This window comes from Marmota marmota, unplaced genomic scaffold (genome assembly GCF_001458135.2).
Source record: "Marmota marmota marmota unplaced genomic scaffold, marMar, whole genome shotgun sequence".
Taxonomy (NCBI): domain Eukaryota; kingdom Metazoa; phylum Chordata; class Mammalia; order Rodentia; family Sciuridae; genus Marmota; species Marmota marmota.
In genome coordinates, this window is record NW_025999932.1 from 42951693 (window position 1) to 42968540 (window position 16848).

Genomic DNA, 16848 nt, shown 5'->3' on the forward strand with positions numbered 1-16848 from the left:
AGCTCATTGTTAGTGTATAGAAACAGAACTGATCTTTATATGTTGTTTTCTTTCCCACAACTTTATTAAAAGTCATTTATCAGTTCTGATATTTTTTATGGACTCTTTAGAGTTTTCTGTATATAAAATCATGTCATTAACAAACAGAATTGATTTTATTTCTTATTTTCCAATTTGGAAGTCTTTTTTTTCCTTGCCTAATGCTATGGCAAGAATTCTACTATTCTATTGAATTGTGCTGAGAGTGGGCATTTTTACGTGTTGCTAATTAGAGGAGAAGCTCTCAGTTTTAACTGTTGGGTGGGCTGTTACTTGGAACTTTTCATATAAAGCCTTTATTGTATTGAGTTATGTCCATTATTTGTTGACTGCTTTTATCATGAAAAGTTGATGAATTTTCTCAAGTGCTTTTTCTGCATCTATTGAGAATGATTATGTGATTCTTTTTTATCCTTCATTATATTTATGTGGCATATCACATTGATTGATTTTTGTATGTTAAACCATCCGTTTGCATCTAAGGGATAAATTCCATTTGGTCTTAGTGTATGACCCCATACACCATATTGTTGAACTTAGTGTGCTGTAATTTTGTTGAGGATTTTTTTGTATCAATATTCAACAAGAATATTGGTCTAGGTCTTTAATTTTGTTTTTATTTATTTATTTGCTTTTTTTGTTTGTTTGTTCATTTGTTTATTTATTTATTGGAAAATAGGGATTGAAATCCAGGGGCACTTTCCAACTTAACCATGTTCCCAGCTCATTCTGTTTTTCTAAATTTTTGAGACAGGATTTCGATAAGTTGCTGAAGCTGACCTCAAACTCCTCCCTCAGCCTCCAGAATCACTGGAATTACAGGCACACCAGCCAGCACACCCGACTCCTTTTATTTTCTTGTGATGTTTCAGTCTTGCTTTGTATCAGGGTGACTGGACTCATATAAAATATGTTTGGAATTATTCCCACTTTTGTTTTTCTGGAAGACTTCACAAAAATTGTTATTAAATCTTAAGTATTAATGTTTGATAGAATCTACCTGTGAAACCATCTCAGGCTGGGTTTTTCTTTGTTGGGTAGTGTTTGAATTTTTTTATTCAATCTCCTCATTTGTTATTAATCTCATTAAGCTTTCTGTTTCTTTTGGATTCAGTCTAATAGGTTGTATGTTTAGAATTTACCTTTTTTTCTGTAGGTCATCCAATTTGTGGCATATAATTGGTCATAATGGTCCCTTATGATACATTTCATTTCTTTGGCATCACTTGTGATGTTCCCCCTTTTGTTTCAGATTTTATTTTTTGAGTTTTTTCTCTTTTTGTGTTAGTGTTGCTAGGATTTTGTCAAGTTTGTTTTAAAAATAAAACAACTCTTGGTTTTGTTGATTTCTATTCTAATGTTTTTCTATTCACTATTTATGCTCTAACCTTTAGTGTTTCCTTCTCACTGCTAATTTTTTTTCTGGTTTGCTCTTTCTTAGTTCCTTGAGGTGTTAAATTAGGTTGTTCATTTGAAATCTTCTTTGATTATTAATGTGGATGTTTATAACTATTAATATTTCTCTTAGTACTTCTTTTGTTGCATCTAATAAATTTTGATATGTTGTTTTTATTGTTCTCAAGATATTTTCTAATTTTATTTTTAGTTCTTCTTTGACCTAGCAGTTGTTTGAGTGTATGTTTTTAGTTTTCGCATGCATGGTAATTTCCCCTTTATGCTTGATATTCTGATTGGGTTCATTATGGTCAGAAAAGATAATTGGTATGATTTCAGTGTTTTAAAAATTGTTAAGATTTATTTTGTGACCCTACATGTAATCTATTCTGGAGAATGTTCCACACATTTGAGAACAATGTGTATTCTGCTCTTGGGTGGAATACTGTATATTATGTCTGTTAGTTCCATTTGTTATATAGTGTTGTTCAAGCTGGCTCTATCCTTATTGATTTTCTGTGTGTATGATATATCCATTATTGGAAGTAGGATATTGAAGTTTCCTACTAATATTTCATCACTATTTTTTCCTTCAGATCTGTTAATGTTTTTTTAAAACATATATTTAGGATTTCTGATGTGGAAATATTATTTATTTACAATCACTATATTATCCTATTGGATTGATCCTTTTTTAATTAAATGATGATGTTTGCTTCTTGTGATAATTTGTGACTTTTTGTCATTGTCTGATATTAATATAACTATGCCTTCTCTTTTTTTGGTTACTATTCACAAGGGATTTTTTTCCCCATCTTTTTACTTTAGCATATGTGTGTAATTAAATTTAAAGTGTTTCTTTTGTAGATGGCATATAGTTGTATCTTATTTGTATATATTCAACATCTTTATACCTTTTGAATGAATTTAATCAATTTGCATTTAAAGTAATTATAGATAAGGGTTTATAACTATTTGGGTAGTTGTTTTCCATCTATTTTATAGTTCTTTTATTCTTCTCTTCACTTGCTGTCTTCTTTTGTGATTTGATGATTTTTTATGGTGATATGCTTTGATTCTCCTATAGTTTGTTTTCTTTGTGACTACTGTGAGACCTGAATAAAACTTCTCATCACAGACAAATGATCATAAACACATACAAAATGTATTCCATTGTTACACATGCTTACATTGTTATTGATATCTGAAATTATTTTTCATATTGTATATCTAAGAGTAAATCTTTATACTCTTAATACTTTTGCATTGGGATTAATAACGATTTGTGTACCACTATTACAATTCATATTGTTCTGTGCATATCTATAAGTTTACCTTTATCAATGAGGTGTATGCTTAGATATGCTTTGTTATTCCAAGTTAGTGTCCTTTCATTTTTAACTTGAAGAACTTCTTTTGGAATTTCTTGTAAGATTGGGCTAATGGTGGCAAACTCCCTATGTTTGTCTTAGAATTTCTTTATCTCTCATTCAGTTTTAATGCCGTTTTTCCAGGTATAGTATTCCTGGATGGCAGATTTTTTTCTTTTTGCACATTGAATGCATCATCCTACTCTCTTCCTGCCTGTGATGTTTCTGATTAGAAGTCTGCTGATAGTCTTGTGTAGGCTTCCTTATATGTGATGAGTTGCTTTTCTCTCTCTGCTTTCAAAATTACTTCTTTGTTTTTGGTTTTTGACAATTTTAGAACTTTTTTTTGTGAATCTGATTGTCCATTTCCCTCCCCAGTTTGAGAAGTGTTCAACCACTATTTGTTTAAATAAGCTTTCAGCCTTTTGTTCTCAATTTTCCATAATGCATATGCTGGTTTGCTTGATATCACCCCATTAATACTAGTAGACTTTCTTGACTCTTTTTCACTATTTTTTATTTCTGCCACTCTGATAACTTAGATTTATTGATTTTTCTGTTTTTATCTAGTCTGTTGTTGAAGCTATTTGATTTGTCATTTTAGTTATTAAAATTTAAGTTTCAGAATTTCCATTTGATTATTTTTATGGCTTTTATCTCTTTGTTGAATTTGAAATTTTGTTCATTCATTGTTTTCTTGATTTTCTTTTAATTGTTTATATTCCCTGTGTTCACAGAACTTTTTAAAAGATGATTATTTTGAAATCTTCTTTCAGTGTTTCATAGATCTCCATTTCTTTAGGGCTGTTTCCTGAAATTTTTTCTATTCCTTTGTGTGGTGTCATGTATTCCTGATTCTTTGTGATTCTTGTAGCTTTTCTTGATGTCTGTGCATTTAAAGAAGCAGTTTGTCTACTCTTTATAGTCTGGCTTTGGCAGGAAAAGTCCTTCATCATTCAGCCCATCCAGTGATCTGAGACGGCTGGTTGGTGTGGCCTGTGGGTAGGCCAACTGATGAGGTCTATGGGTGGTTCTGCTTTTGGGGTCTGTGGGTTGATAGGTATTCCTGTGAGGTCTGTTTGTGTGGAAATACCCTTTGTTTCTCTAATAGCACTCTGCATTTTCTTGGAAATAATTATCATGAATATTACTAGTGATGACTACTGAATTGTTCTTGTTTATCCCTAATTGTGGTACATTTATGAAAACTAAGAAATTAACATTTATATAATGTAATTAACTTTAGTCCAGTTTAATTCTGCCTTATCTAATTTTCAACTTTGTTCTTTTTCTGTTCCAGGATCCAATACAGGGATTAAATTTCTTTAACCTTCACTAACCTGTGACAATTGAACAGGTTTTTCTTTTACTTTTTAAGAGTACTGGTCAGGTATTTTACATCATATTCCTCAATTTTTCCCCCTGATGCTCTGTCACAGTTAGACAAGGTTTATTAGTTCTTGGGAAGAATACCACAGAGGTTCAGTACATTTCTTATCATATCAAATGTACATACTATCAACAAACATTATAAGTGGTGATGTAAAATTTGATGACTTGATTAGGGTAGTGTCTTATAGGTTTCTCCACAATTATATTTGTTTCAGGAAAGTCATTAAGTCTAGCACATAGTCAAGGGGAGAATAAATACATTTCATCTCTTAGATGGAAGAGTATTTTTTAAAAATCTGACATGCTAAAGCAATATTTATTAACATTTATTAAACTAATAAATATTTCAAGGGGCTACTTTATGGCTGTTTAACTATCTTGGTCCTCATTGAAGTTTGGCCCATTCATTAGTATTGTTTTTTGTATTCATCATTGGATCAAACTTATAGTATGATCTACTGTATTTTTTCATCATCTCTTTATTTCTTTTACATTTTTTTTGAAATTTAGAATTCTAGAAAAAAAGTCACTTGTCTCTTCTATCTAACCAGTTTTCTATTTATCCAATAATTTATTTACAGAATGTTAGACTTGTGAGTATTTTTACCTCTGGATTATATGATCTTTGTTATAGTTTGGATCCAGAACGTCCCCTAAAGTTTCATGGGTTGAAGGCTTTGTTGCTAATACATTAAGGTGGAGCTTTGGGGAAGTGATTGGGTCATGATGACTCTGATTTAATCAATGGATTAATCCATTCATGGGTTCATGAATGGGCTATTGAGAGGTGGTGGATACTGTAGGTTGGGGACTAATGATATGACTCCAAGATTTACTATAAAATCAATTATTAAGAAAATATTGGTAAATATAGACAGATAGATTAGTGGAACAAAAGAGATTGTCAAGAAAATAGACACACGTTTATATAGTTGATTGATTTTCACACAGGCACCACAGCAATTTCATGGGATAAAAGAAGTGCTTATTTAAAAATGCAGGAAATTGCTGGAGCAATCCATTAACTGTTTTGAAACAAAGTAAATGGTAGAACATACCTCATATCGTACACCAAAATTAATTCAAAGTGAATAATAGACTTTTACATAAAAGTAAATGAAGTATAAACCTTCTAGAAAAAAATTAGTAGAATGTCTTAGAAAAATGGAAACTATTTCTTAGGATACAAAAAAGTATTAGCATTATAAGAAAAAATTAGTAAATTAAACTTCACAAAAATTAAAAACTCTTATTAAAAGATATTGTTAATAGTCAAGACACAGTGGGAATATAATTTGCTATACATATGATAGAGGAATTGAATCCAGATTATATGAAGAATCTTTGTAGCTCAACTTAAAAATACAAAGAAATCCCTTCCCAAAATGTGCACACTATTTAAACAGAACCTTCAGAGAAAGATATAAGGATGTTCAGTAAATATTTGAAGTTGTAATAACATCTCACTAGCCATGAGCAAAATGCAGACTAAGTACCAGATCACACCACTAGAATAGTTAAAAGTCAAAGGACTGGGGACAGGAACTGTTGATTAGGATGTGGCAATACAGATACTCATACAGTGCTGGTGAGGCTATCACATAGTATAGCCCTTTGTAGAAAACTAAGGTTTCTTATAAACTTCAGTACATTTTTTTTTATCAAATATACTGAGCATCTACCATATGCCAGGCACAGTACTAGAGCTGTAGACTTATTTGCAAGCATATTAACAGACCTTGAAGCCTATGTGTTAGAAAATATAATACTTATAATTCAGTGAGACAAATGTGATGGGTGTATATCATACTAGTTTTACAATTTGTATGGTCATTGTGTTAGTCCACTGTGACTATTGTGATTGTTGACTTTGGGTGTCCATGTGACTGGATTAAGGGACACCTTGCTAATTGGTAAAGCATTAACTAACTATTGCAGCAGGCACTGAGCCCATCCTCATCAGCTGAAAGGGAAACTCATGTGGTTTGGAGCTTGATTAGAATGATCAGGCTGCCCCAATCTCACTAGTTGTTGGACTGAGAGCCTCAATTCCTGGCTGGCCGTTGCTTAGAAACTTCTCTCCATGTTTTTTCAAAGGGGCCTCTTCATAGGATGATTGACAACACGACAGTGAATGTCAACAAACTGAGAGCGCAGAGAGCTGTCACTTCTCACTACTTTTGTCATTTTCTAATTCTGTAGAAGTCACAAGGTGCAGCCCACACTCAAAGTGGAAGCGGGGAAGAGGAGATGAGATGCACAAGGGTGTGTATACACTTAGTGTAGCATCGAGCTACTTGGAGGGCACTGCCTTAGGTTTCCAGGTGAAGAGGGAGAAGGGAAGTCTTTCCAAGCACAAAGAACAACCCTGTGGGCCTGGTGTGGAGACAGGGCAAGGCTGCTGGGAGGAACTGAAATTTCTTATGGCTGAGGCTACGGAGAGCTTCAAAGTTCTGTTGGTTTGTAGGTGATTCTAGGAAGCATTGGGATTCAATAAAGGAAGAAATGAAGACCAGGAGTAAATCGTATTGAAGGATCTGAAGTGGGAAGTGGGGGTAGCTTTTAAATTGGAAACTACAAAGCAAAGACAAAGTAGAGATCAGGCTTCTTACTCACCCATCTATATTTAATTTTGGCTCGGCATGAAACATTTAGACAAAAAAAGGCAAGAGAGAAGATAATCAAAGCTTGCTTATGAGTCACAAGCCCTGTGTCTAACTTTGGAACCTCAAGTAATAATTCCAGCATGGTTCTGTAAAGTAAGAGAGTAAAAAAATCATTTGGCTTTCAAATTTTGCTGCTGGTGTCTATAATGGTCAGGCTAGATAATGCATTGCTCATGCAGATACCTGTAGGAACCAGGCAGAATCTTCCTGAAAGATAGTAGGGAGTGGTGAAGATAGTAGGGAGTGGTGAAGATAGTAGGGAGTGGTGGCAGCTGGGTAGCTGAGGCCCTTGGTTCATTCACACACCAACTCTTAGCTCCAGCTAGACACTGACATGAGGGAATTAGTTCCCAGTGTTCTCAGATCTTGGTTTTATAATTTTATTTACTTTTTATTTTTTGGTACCAGGAATTGAACCCAGAGGCACATAACCGCTGAGACACATTCCTAGCCTTTTTTATTTTTTATTTTGAAACAGGGTCTTGCTAAGTTACTTAGGGCCTCACTAAGTTGCTGAGGCTGGCTTTTAACTTGCGGTCCTGCTGCCTCAGCTGGGATTACAGGCATGTGCCATTGCTCCCAGCTCTTATTTTAAATGTTGCCGGTTTATTCAAATGTACTTAAAACTCTGCATAGAACATGCCTAATGGCTATGTATGTTCCAGACTCATTGAGAATCACTGGAATTCCTTATAGTTAAAATATTTGTACCCTAAAATGAGAAACTAGAAAAGACATGAAATATTGTTGTGGTTTGGGAAGATTCAGTTAAGGAGGTGAGGCTTCTGGTGTGTCTGCCAGGTTGGGTAGATACACTTGGAGGAGACACACCATTTATACTTAAATGTCCATCTGAACCTCCTTTGGAACATTTTTTTTAAAGCATATGATGAGACTTCTCAAAGATTCTGTTCAGTACATCAAGATGACCATGATACAGGCCCTTAGTTGAGATTCACTGCAATATAATGAGCAGTCTATTTCTATTTGATATAATTGTTTAGGACAGAAATAGCCTGTTTGGGGATTGAAGAGTCACACTTAAAAAAAAAGTCATACTTAAGAATTATTTATTCATTTGTTAGCTTTTTTACCCAAATATTTGTCACTGTTGTAGATTATTCCAAGGGATGTTGATTTTTTCAGGATCAACTACAAGTTGGAAAGACTATTAGAAGTTTGTGCTAGTGCATGAAATGTAGCATCATGAGTTAGAATGAATGGAAAGAAGAATTGATAGGATTTCATAATTCAGTCAGAGGGATGAAGATGGATGAGGAGGGGATGATGACACTGGCTCTTCAGCTTCACTATCTATCTTAGTCCATTTGTGATGTTATAACACAACCATGTAGAATAACCACTGAATAACTGATGCACAATGAAATTTTATTTTCTATTTCTTGAGTCTTGGAAGTTAAAGACCAAGGCACTAGTGGGTTTAGTTGTCTGATGAGGACTGCTCTTTGCCTCCCAGATGATTCTTCTGCAGTGTAGGAATGCTGGGTCCTCATGTGTTGGAATGCAGAAGGGCTAGGCACCTGAATGCTGTGGTAAGCCTCTTTTCTCAGGGCCTTAATCCCATTCATGAGGAAGGAACTCTCATGGCCTTACCACCTCCTCTAGGCTCCACCTTGTAGTACATCTCATTGACAACACCTTCAAACCACAGCATTCTGCTTCTGACCTCCAAAAAATTCATTTCCTTCTTCCATGCAAAACACAATCTCTCCAGTCTCAATAGCTACAAATTCTCAATTTGTTCCAGCATCTACTCAAAAGTCTATAGTCCCCAGAGTCTTATCTAAATGAGACATGGGTAAGACTGAAGATGTCTTTCAAACTGAGGCCCACTGGGCTTGCACTGGGCATGGCAGGCTTGAAGTTGTCTGAAATGCCTTTGAGGTCATTCTCCCATGTTTTGATGAATAGCACCAGGCTTCCTTCTGTTCATATTAGTCTTTTATTGAAGGACCACTTGGTCACACTCTTGATTTGTTCTCTTTTTGGGGGACGGGGGTGTACCCAGGATTGAACACAGGGGCACTTGACCACTGAGCCTCATCCCCAGCCCTAATTATGCATGTCTTTTTTAAAGACAGGGTCTCAAGAGTGGCTTAGCACCTCCCTTTTGCTGAGGCTGGCTTTGAACTCACGATCCTCTTGCCTCAGCCTCCCAAGCCACTGGGATTACAGGTGTGTGCCATTGCACCCAGCTAGGTTTGTTCTCTTAAAGGTACTTTTTAAATCCTTCACATGACAGGCTGTGAATTTTCCAAATTTTACATTCTACTTCTCTTTTAATTACAAATTCCATCTTTAAATTGTTTCCCTCTTCTCACATTTAAGAGAAGCCATTAGCCCCCTGAATGCTTTGCTGCTTAGAGATTTCTTCCATGGAATATCCGAGTTAATTGCTCTAGAGTTCTGCCTTCCTTAGAGTCCTGGGGCAGGCCTAATTTGATCAAATACTTTGCTGCTTTACAACAAGGATGGACCTTCCTACAGTTCCTCATTATCCCTTGTTCCTCATTATCATCTGAGACCTCATCAGAAGGGTCTTTACTATCCATATTTCTACTAGAATTCTCATTATGGCTACATGGATAATTACTAAATAGGCTGAGGCTTTCCCTTCTACTCTTCTCTTCACTAGACTTGCCCTGAATGTTTTATTCACAGTGATGATATAGGCCTTTCTCAGTATTCACTTCAGACCTCTCCTGGTCTCTTATTTATCACCAAATTCCAAAACTGCTTCTACAGTAATGTCTTTATCATAACAACACCTCACCCCTCTGTTACCCATTTTCGATCTTTGTTGATTTGATACGACTGTAACAAAATAGAGTGGGTAATTTATGAGGAATAGAGATTTATTTTCTCACAGTTTGGGAGGTAGGGAATTCCAAGGTCAAGACATCAGCAGGCTTGGTTTTCTAGTGAGGGCTGCCCTCTGCTTACAAGATGGTTCCTTCTGAGAGGAGAAATGCTATATCCTCACAGGCAGAAGAAGAGGCTATCAGGATGCAGGTGAAGACTTTTTTATAAGGGCCTTAACCCTGTTAGCAAGGAGGGAGCCCTCATGTCCAGTCACCTCCTGAAGGCCCATCTCTTAATACTATTGCATTGGTAAGGGACACGTTTGAACCATAAACTCTCATGGAGAAGATGGCCCTGAGCTAGAAGCTAGAGGGTGGGGGAGAAGTCAAGCTACTGTGTGCTTCTTGGTCTTCTGTTTAGTTCAATTATTGTAAGAGCCTGGCAAGGACAAAGTGGTGGCTCAGTACACCCTTAGAAAAAGGATATATTCAGAGGGATTATATTTTAAATCTATAAGTGAGGAGATTCCTGCCAAGCTTCTTTTGAATTAAAGTCCAGAATATGGGAGGAATAGGAATGGCCATTAATGCGATAAGACAACGTTTCTGAATGAGGGATATAAAATCAAATAGAGTCTGTTTTTGCTGCTCCTGGAGAATCACAGCAACAATCATTTTGCCACTCTGTGCTTTAACAATACAGTACATCTTTCATTATACTTTCCAGAGTGAAAGGGCGTGTGGTTTCTCTCCACAGTAACAGACATGTTTTCTTGAACAATACCCAGTAAAGGTCACATTGGAGATTTAAGTCGCAAGCCCTGTGATTTAAATTTGAGGCTAGGTTTAAAAATGGTATGTCTAGAGCTTGCCAAGTTCCATTAAAAGCCCTGGTGTCATTTTGGATTACCGTTGAATAGAACAGGATCCTATGGGATATTGTACCTTTGTTAGTAGCAATACATAGATTTTCTCCTTTGTATTATTCCTTGGCTTTGTTGTTATGGTAAATATCTACTTTCATGCCAAATATTAGAAAACATCGTCAAAGTTCCTGAGTCTACTGTTTCTGTAGGATGCCTAATTTTCTGACTTTTGAATTATCATCAGAGGACTTCTGAAGAGCCTTATCATGTGAAAAGACTTGTCATATTTATTTAGTAATAGTTTATCTTAAATGCTGCTTTCCTCCCTGAAGCATTCTCAATTCCCTACATCCCCAGCAGAGCACATCGCCAGCTTCTCTGAAGCTCAGAGCAGCTCCTACCCCAGCTGATGTTGTCATGCTGTTACGCAGCAGAACTACTTATATTTTCTAGCATCCACTGAGTTCCTACTTTGTGCCCCTTAGTGCACCAAACAGTTCATATGGATTACCTTACTTAATCTTCCAAGTGTATCACACAGTGAGGAAGCTGAGGTAAGAGGGTATCATGGCCAAGGCTGTAAGTGATGAAGCAGGAGAACCCCAGCCAGCCTGGCTTCAGGCCCGTTCTTGAATTTATTAGCACAGCCTTCTTATTGTTTTTGATGTTTATAGTTTATGCTTCTACAAGGGCAGTCCGTTGCTTAGGGGGTGAGGTATACAAAGACAATCTTGTGCATTTCAGTGTTTCTAGAATTTTCCAAATTGTTGATTGACTCATAAATATTCAATGAATAATAGCTGAGTGAATACTTGAAAATTGAAGTGGGACATTCTGGCAAACAGGCATGCTGGTTTAGGAATACAACCTGAAAGTTTCATTTTGGAGAGGTATGAGGAAAAAAGAATGTTAGTATATGAGGTTTGAAGAGGAGTTTCCATTTGTTTTTTATTCCTGTCACTTAGGTTGGATTCTGTGTTCCAAACTGCCCTCCCCCAGCTCTTCTTCCTTCTTTCATGCAAAGAAGATCTAGCTTTTTCACTGTTCTTTTTTCTTTTTTGCCCCATGTAACACTCCCAGGCTTCAGTTCTGCAGAACTTGAAAATACTGTCAATCATTTCCCCCTGTTTGTTTATTCAAGACGTAAGCTCAAGTTGACAAAAATAAAATTTTGAAAAGTTAATGTGTGACCTCCTGGCCCCATCATTTTCTAGCCTTTCTGAGGCTTCACAAGTACAATGTGGAAATAAGCTAAAAGTTCTAAAACTCAGACAGAAGTCCGTGGCTTTAAAAGCTGGCACTTGGAGGGAAATTTTGAATTGTTTAGTTGGTGGGTACTGACCTTGAAACTCTTGTAAGAGTGGGTACTAGGACAACTGGCAGAGGGTAAGCTGTAGGGCTCTCTGAGTTGGCACTGGATCTATGAGAAACATGTAGATAATTGACTAAAAATCAGAATAGAAATCCAGAGAAAGCCTGCCAAGCCTTGTTCAGTCACCCTTAGCTATTGAGATGAATGTAGCCACAGGGAGATAGTCAAAATACTCAGGGACATCCAGGGAGGATGTGGGTTTGGTTCTTAATTGCATCAGAAAAACCATGACAGCTCCCTTGTACCATGACAGCAAAGGAACTGTGAGTCATGAGAAGGGGCCAGAGGAAGATGGGCAGTTTGGGCTGTCTCCTTGATGTAGCAGCACACAGAATCAGCACCCTCACACTAGGGACTCCATTTCCAAGGAGCACCGTCTGTGGAAGAAAGGGTGCGTCACTTAAAGCTGGATGAATTTCTGTAGGCTTGACCAAAGAAGACAAAATTTAACATGTAATTAGAACAGATTAGAAAAGATAATTTCATAATTAATTTAGTAATGTTTGAATTAATTTAGTGTATTGTGGTGGCATTATGTATCCTCTTGTCAATTCTGTTTGTGAAATATTTTTCTAAATCCAATAGGCTACAGAGTTCAGTGAGGGAAAGATATAGGCTTCTAGGTTTCTAGGCTTTAGTGGACAGTCTACTAAGGTTTGAGCTCAGCAATCTGTGTGTAGGTTATCTCATCTCTAAAATGAGCCAGTTGCAGGGCTGTTTCAGAGGTCAAAGATCCTCCATGTCTGAAGCCCCTGGCACAGAGCCTCACCCTTGGTAGGCACTGGGGAATGAGCCTTGCTGCCTCTGTGCTCAGACCTGTCCACAGTTTTCCAACCCCCGCCTGCTAATTAAGGGAAAATGCAGACATGTACTTAGTTACAAAATACTGCTGACTTTTGGCTGTCTCTGAATACAGTGACGAAAGGCAATATCCCACCTTGCCATTTGTGAATAAAAAGTTTTGGGATACACAATTAGTAAAAATTAATAATATCATGCTGATAATTCCTGCAGGTGCTAATATAGTACTTCCTCACTACCAGGGATGGAACTCACAGTAATGGTACTTTGAACATTCCCTAATGGTGTATTTTTTTTTTCTTCCAGAAGTTTCTGGCATGCCAGAGTCATTCTGTCTTCCATGGGACTTTTTTCTTGAACAACTTTCATTGGAAAGACTTTTATGAATACATTGTTTCAGTAAAGCCCGGAAGAACACATTTGTCGTCTGATCTGCTGGCAGTTTTAAGGTTTGTATTATTTTTTTCCATTGTTCTTACTGAAGATATTGTTCATTTTAAGGGATACTTTTAAAATGCATAGTAGTCATGTTCCATTTTAATAAGAACTATGCAAATAGAAATGCACAAATTGTAATCCTTTGATTTCATTGAGAGATGGATATAAATGAAAAGAAATAGGCTATACTACTTTTCATACGTATTGTATACTCTGTGGGATGCTACAAGAGTAACAGACATGAAATATACTCCACATTAATTGAAAACACATTTTAATTTTAGGTTCATAAATTTAAACTGAATAGCCAGTAAGTTTTATGTAAAGTGCCTATATCAGCTTTTAAGTACTTTGAAATAATTAATACCTTGTTAAAAATTTATATTTTGAGACATCAAAAACTAAAACTGCATTTATCAATATCAATTATTATTATTGTTATTTTTACACTTTTCAAATTACAAAATCTCAGTGCTACCAGGAAATATTCATCTTAGTTTCATGAATTATAGAATAGGGTTTGTTTAGGATTTGTGTGTGTCTGTATATGTATGTATATTAAAAGTTTGAAAAATTAACGGTATGTTGCTTACACAAGGAAAAGCTTGCTAGTGAAACAAACCTTTCATTTGGAAGTTTATGTTAGCCATTGAGATAAAACACTTCCATTTTGAAGATACTTTCTGACAAAGACCTAACCAAAGGCTAAATTCAGTTCATGCATCTTTCATAGCCGGAGAAAGAAACAGGGTATAGGGTGAAGTCTGGTGCTTGAGTGAATGGAAACTAAATGTAGAGCAAATGAGAAGGATCATAGTACTTTCTAGCACTATGACACGTCTCTTCCCAAAGGCATTGATTTCATTTGGTGGGACTTTTATTCTGTTCAAGGTGACAAATGTTTTCCCCCTAATGGAACTTTACTGTGTTTTACTATTTTATTTCTTTTATTTCTACTGAGAAATCAAAGCTGATTTTACTGCAACAGTGAGCTATATTCCAGTTTTCCCAGTGCACCCTCACTGTTGGGCTTCATGATTAGCTCACACTGAAGAGGGAGGAGGCTGGTATTTATTGAGGGAGCTGGCGGATGGGAAATTGTGCCCCTATCTTCCACCCTCCAGTCTGTCAGTGTGGTAGGATGTACAGTCTGTTGGAACCTAATAACTGTATCCATGGAAACAGAAGCACTGGAAAGGAATTGAGAAGTTACCCAAATGTTCCTGCCTAGTCTACAAGCAAGATTCTGCTTAAACTATCTGAAACCTAGAAGAGCCTATTGGTTTTTAAATTTTCATACCCAGGGATCTAGTATTCTTTTCTTTTAAATTGTGGTAAACACACACATACAACATGAAATCTACCCTCTAACAAAATTTTAAGTGCATTTTAAATTATATGCATGTTGTAATAAAGTAAATCCTTATTACTTTTTTAATGTTGCTCGACTGAAACTTTATACCTGTTGAACACCATATCTCCTAACTCCATTCCTGGGCAACTGCTTTTCTACTTTGTTCTTGTGTAAGTTTTATCACTTTAGATACTTATATGAGTGGAATCATACAGTTTGTCCTTTTGTAACTAGATTGCATCACTTAGCCTAATGACCTCAGTTCATCCATATTGTCACATACTCAAGATTTTCTTTCTAAGTCTGAATAATATTCCTTTCTAGGTATATGTCACATTCTCTTTATTCTTCTGTTGATAGACATTTAGATTGTGCACAGGGGTGAAATTGACTGTGGCAAATATGCCTTAATGAATATGGTATGCAAGTATTTCTACAAGGTCTTTTAAATTTTTTTGGATATATACCGAGTGGGATTGCTGGATCATCTATCAATTCTATTTTAAGTTTTTGGAAGAATCTCCATACTGTTGTCTTCAATGCTGCACCGTATTGTTCACACCAACAGTGTACAAGGATTTCATTTTCTCTGGTTCTTGTTATTTTGATAATAGTCATCCTGACAGGCTCATTTTAGTTTTGATTTGCATTTCTCTAATGATTGATGATGCTGAACATCATTTTATATATCTGTTGAACATTTGGATGTTTTCTTGGGAGAAATGTCTATTCAAGTTCCTTGTTCAACTTTTAATTACATTATTTGTGTTTTTGCTATTAAATTGTAGCAGTTCCTTTGATTTTTTTAGATATTAACCCCACATCACATATATTGTTAGCAAGTATTTTCTTCCATTTTGTAAGTTGTCTTTCACTCTGTTGATTATTTTCTTTGCTGCACAAAAGCTTTTTAGCTTTTTTTTTTTGGTACCAGGTATTGAACCCAGGGCCACTTAACCACTGAGCCAAATCTTCAGTGAATTTTCATATTTTGTTTAGAGACAGGGCCTTGCTAAGTTGATGAACCTGGCTTTGAACTAGCGATTCTCCTACCTCAGCCTTCTGAGCTGCTGGGATAACAGGTGTACACCACTGTACCCAGCTAAAAGCTTTTTAGTTTGATGTAATCCCAGTTCTCTATTTGCTTTAGTCACCTACATTTTTGGTGTCATATCTAAGAAATCATAGCCATAAACAATGCTACAGAACTTTTTTCATGTTTTCCACTAGTAGTTTTGTTGTCTTGGGTCTTATGTGTAACTGTGATTAATTTTGGGTTGGTTTTCATGTATGATGTAAGATAATAGCTCATTTCATTCCTTTGCCTATGGATTACTATTTTTCCCAGCACAATGTGTTGAAGAGACTGTGCTTACCTTACTGTGCGGTCTTGGAACCCTTGCAAAAATCATTTGATTGAATATGCATGGGTTGATTTCTGGACTCTCTGTTCTATTCTGTTGATCTATATGGATGCCTCTAGGTTAGTACTATATTATCTTGATTACTATAGCTTTGTAGTATATTTTAAAGACAGGAAGTATGAGGCTTCTAGTATAGTTATTTTTTCTCAATTTTAGAATTGTTATTGTTTCTCTGTTTCTGTGAAAAATGCCATTGGGGGTTTGGTAAAGATTGCATTGAATCTATGGATCACTTTGGTTATATGGACATTTTAGCCATCTTAGCAATGTTAAGTCTTTCAGTCCAAGAACATGAGAGGTCTTTTCATTTATTTGTGTATTCTTTGGTTTTATTGTTGTTGTTAGCAATTTTTATAGTTTTTAATATATAAATATTTTGCCATTTTTGGTTGTTTATTCTGAACTATTTTCTTTTACATTATGGTGAATGGACTTGTTTTCTTAATACCCTTTTCAGACTGATTGTTGTTAGTATATTGAAATACAACTAAATTTTTATCTGAAAATTTGCTGAATTTATTCTAACAGTTATCTTTATTATTATTACATGGAATCTCTAGATATATCTGCATATAAGATTAAATCATTACGAAAAAGAAATTATTTTGGTACTTCCTTTCCAATTTTTATGTTTTCATTTCTTTTTTTTTTTGCCTAATTTTTCTGACAAAGACTTCCAATAATATGTTGAGTAGAAGATGTGAGAGTGACAACCTTGCCTTGTTTTTGATCTTAGAAGGAAATATTTAGATTTTCACGATTTAGTATGGTATCTGCTCTGAGTTTCTTATATATTACTTTTATTATGTTGAGATAATCTCCTCCTGTATCTAATTTGCTGATTTTTTTTTAATCATGAAAGAGTGCTAAAATTTTGTCAAGTACTTTTCTGCATCTGTTGAAATGCTC

The 16848-nt window shown here is 35.6% G+C and overlaps 1 protein-coding gene across 4 annotated transcripts in view; it reads left to right on the forward strand.

The window, feature by feature from the left end:
• Enox1 (ecto-NOX disulfide-thiol exchanger 1) overlaps nucleotides 1–16848 on the forward strand; it is a 443331-nt gene that overhangs the window by 163831 nt on the left and 262652 nt on the right. For 3 of the 4 annotated variants that reach the window (XM_048800957.1, XM_048800956.1, XM_048800958.1), the window contains one exon: nucleotides 13030–13172. The gene's annotated coding sequence lies outside the window, so the exon portion shown is untranslated. The remainder of the gene's footprint in view (nucleotides 1–13029; nucleotides 13173–16848) is intronic. The other variant, XM_048800959.1, reaches the window with a different exon arrangement.